A 2,999-nucleotide genomic window follows, 5' to 3' on the forward strand; every position below is an offset into this window, starting at 1 on the left:
AAGGCGGAGGAGCCCAAAAATCATTTACAGACGGAGGCCGGAGGGGGGAGCTACGCACCGGCGCGGGTTTCCCCGAAACTTGGATCTTCTGTTCAGTTGGACCTGCCGGCGGCTAGAAGAACGATCAGCTTAAGGAGTAGTCGAACTCACCCAATTTCTCTGTATCTTCCTTATGATCCGGCTTAGGGGTTAATGGCTGTCAGACAGTGGTTCCCCTTACTTTCCATATTCGGTGTCAGAATTAGTTGACATTTGCACGTTGTTGAAAGGATCCTTCCTTCCTCCCACTCTCAAAACGACGCTATAGAGCACTGCACATCAGAACAACTAGACACAAGAACAGTTTTTTCCGGAACACCATCACTCTGCTAAACAAATAATTCTCTCAACACTGTCAAACTATTTACTAATTTCGCCGATCTTATCTTCTATTACGACGCGCTATTCTTCTGATGAACTCTTGCAGCTGCGAGGTGCCCCCGCCTCGCAGAAATGGCCCTCCACATTATCGAGGGCCGGCCTCTATGACGGGTTTTGGGACCCACAGAGGTGGCATGCGAAAAAAAAGAACCTGTGGGGTTTTGTAGATAGGTTTTTTAATAAGGGTTTTTAAAGGGGAGGGTAGTGTCAGGTAGGGGAAGAACCTGTCGGGGTTTTTAAGGAGGGTGTTAAAGGGGTTTTTAAGGGGAGGAAATTGATAGGTTTGGGTTGGGGGTGGGTGGGAGGGATTTAAGGGCGGGTGTTGGGGGAAACCCGCCGGGTGGGAGTCCAGTTCCTGCGCATGCTCGTGGCGGGGGGTTGGTGGGTCCGAGGGTCATGGGGGGGGTTGGTGCTCCATTGGTTGAGGGTGGTGACATTTCCACGGTTAGGGGGAGGGGCAGATATGGCGGAAGTGGGGGCTCACATCGTGTTAGGGGGGCGCGCGCTCGATGTCTGCAGGCGATCGCGCGCCCCGAGCCCTCAAACTTCTCCCGTTTCCCGGATGGTCAGGACCCTCAGGGCCCTGGCCTTCGGCTGATGTTGTGCAACGCACGGTCCGTGGCCAATAAGGCCCCCCTAATTCACGATCTTATTCAGGGGGGTGCCGCGGACCTTATGGGCGTTACGGAGACCTGGCTGGGCCCAGAAGGGGGCGTGCCCCTGGTCGAGATGTGCCCGCCGGGTTTCCGAGCATTCCATCAGCCGAGGGGTCAGGGTAGGGGTGGTGGGGTGGCGGTTGTGATTAGAGAGAGTCTAGAGTCGAGGGAGACCACTGTGCCTCAGATTGCCGGGTGTGAATCCCTTTTTGTGAGATGGGGTCATAGATGTCAGATGGGCTTGCTGGTCGTGTACCTGGCTCCTTGCTGCGTGACAGCTGCCCTGCCTGAGCTCCTGGAGGTGCTTGCTGGGGTGGCAGTTGAGACCCCCAGACTTCTAGTCATGGGGGACTTTAACTTGCCATCTTCCGGCTCGTCATCGACAGCTGCTCGGGAGTTCACGGCTTCCATGACGGCCTTGGACCTGACTCAAGTAGTTGATGGCCCTACTCACATTGGGGGTGGCACTCTGGATCTGATTTTTATCTCTGGTCAGTGGCTGAGAGATCTGGATTTGAAGGAAATAGTTATTGAACCTCTGTCAGATCACTCTCTTCTTCGCCTGGACTTTCTGACCGCCACTCAACACCGCAGGGAGACGGAGCCAGTACGTTGGTTCCGTCCCAGGCGCCTGATGGACCCTGAGAGGTTCCGGACGGAGCTTGGGCCATTTCCTGAGGTCTGGCTCACGACACGGCTGAGGAACTGGTTGCGGCCTGGGAACGGGCCGCGCGGGGCCTTAGATCGTGTCGTGCCTTTGCGGCCTCTGACCCGGCGCGGGTCCCAAACGGCTCCTTGGTTCTCCGAGGGCTGAGGGGATGAAGCGCGGAGAAGACGCCTGGAGAGTTCTTGGAGGTCCAGCCGCTCCGAGGCTGATCGGACACTAGTGAAGTCCTATACTAGGACTTACCTAGTGGCACTGAGGAAGCGAGGCGTTGCTCGCCTCCTCCCTCATTGCGTCGACAGATAACCGCCCAGCCGCCCTGTTTGGGTGACTCGTTCCCTCCTTCATCAGGGGAGCGGGATGACCCGTTGCAGGGACGTGCTGAGGAGTTTAACGGTTATCTATACGATAAAATCGTTCAGCTTCGGGACGGTTTGGACCAAAATTGCAGTGGCCCAGGGGAGGCGTCCGAGGGTGGTCTTGGTGATATTTTATGGGATGAGTTTGACTCTGTGGCTCCCGAGGACATGGACAGGTTGTTGGGTAGGTTGAATGCCACCACATGTTTACTGGACCCGTGCCCCTCCTGGCTGGTGCTGGCCACCCAGGAGGTGACACGAGGCTGGCTCAGGCAATTCTGGCGCTTCCTTGGTGGAGGAGTCTTCCGGCCGCCTTGAAAGAGGCGGTGGTGAGACCCTCCTCAAGAAGCCTGCCTTGGACCCAGCTGTTTTAGGTAATTATCGTCCGGTCTCCAACCCGCCGCGGCGAAGGTTGTAGAGAATATGGTGGCATATCAGTTTCCCTTACACCTGGATGAAACTGTCTATCTAGACCCGTTCCAGTCCGGTTTCCGGCCCGGTTACAGCACGGAGACGGCTTTGGTCGCGTTGGTGGATGATCTCTGGAGGGCCAGGGATAGGGGGTGTTCCTCTGCCCTGGTCCTATTAGACCTCTCAGCGGCTTTTGATACCATCGACCATGGTATCCTGCTGCGCCGGTTGGAGGGATTGGGAGTGGGAGGCACCGTTTATCGGTGGTTCTCCTCCTATCTCTCCGATCGGTCGCAGACGGTGTTGACGGGGGGGCAGAGGTCGGCTCCGAGGCGCCTCACTTGTGGGGTGCCGCAGGGGTCGATTCTCTCGCCCCTTTTGTTCAACATCTATATGAAGCCGCTGGGTGAGATCATCAGTGGCTTCGGTGTGAGGTACCAGCTGTCGCTGATGACACCCAGCTGTACTTTTCACACGGGCCACCCCAAT

Source organism: Ahaetulla prasina, chromosome 3 (assembly GCF_028640845.1).
Source record: "Ahaetulla prasina isolate Xishuangbanna chromosome 3, ASM2864084v1, whole genome shotgun sequence".
Taxonomy (NCBI): Eukaryota; Metazoa; Chordata; class Lepidosauria; order Squamata; family Colubridae; genus Ahaetulla; species Ahaetulla prasina.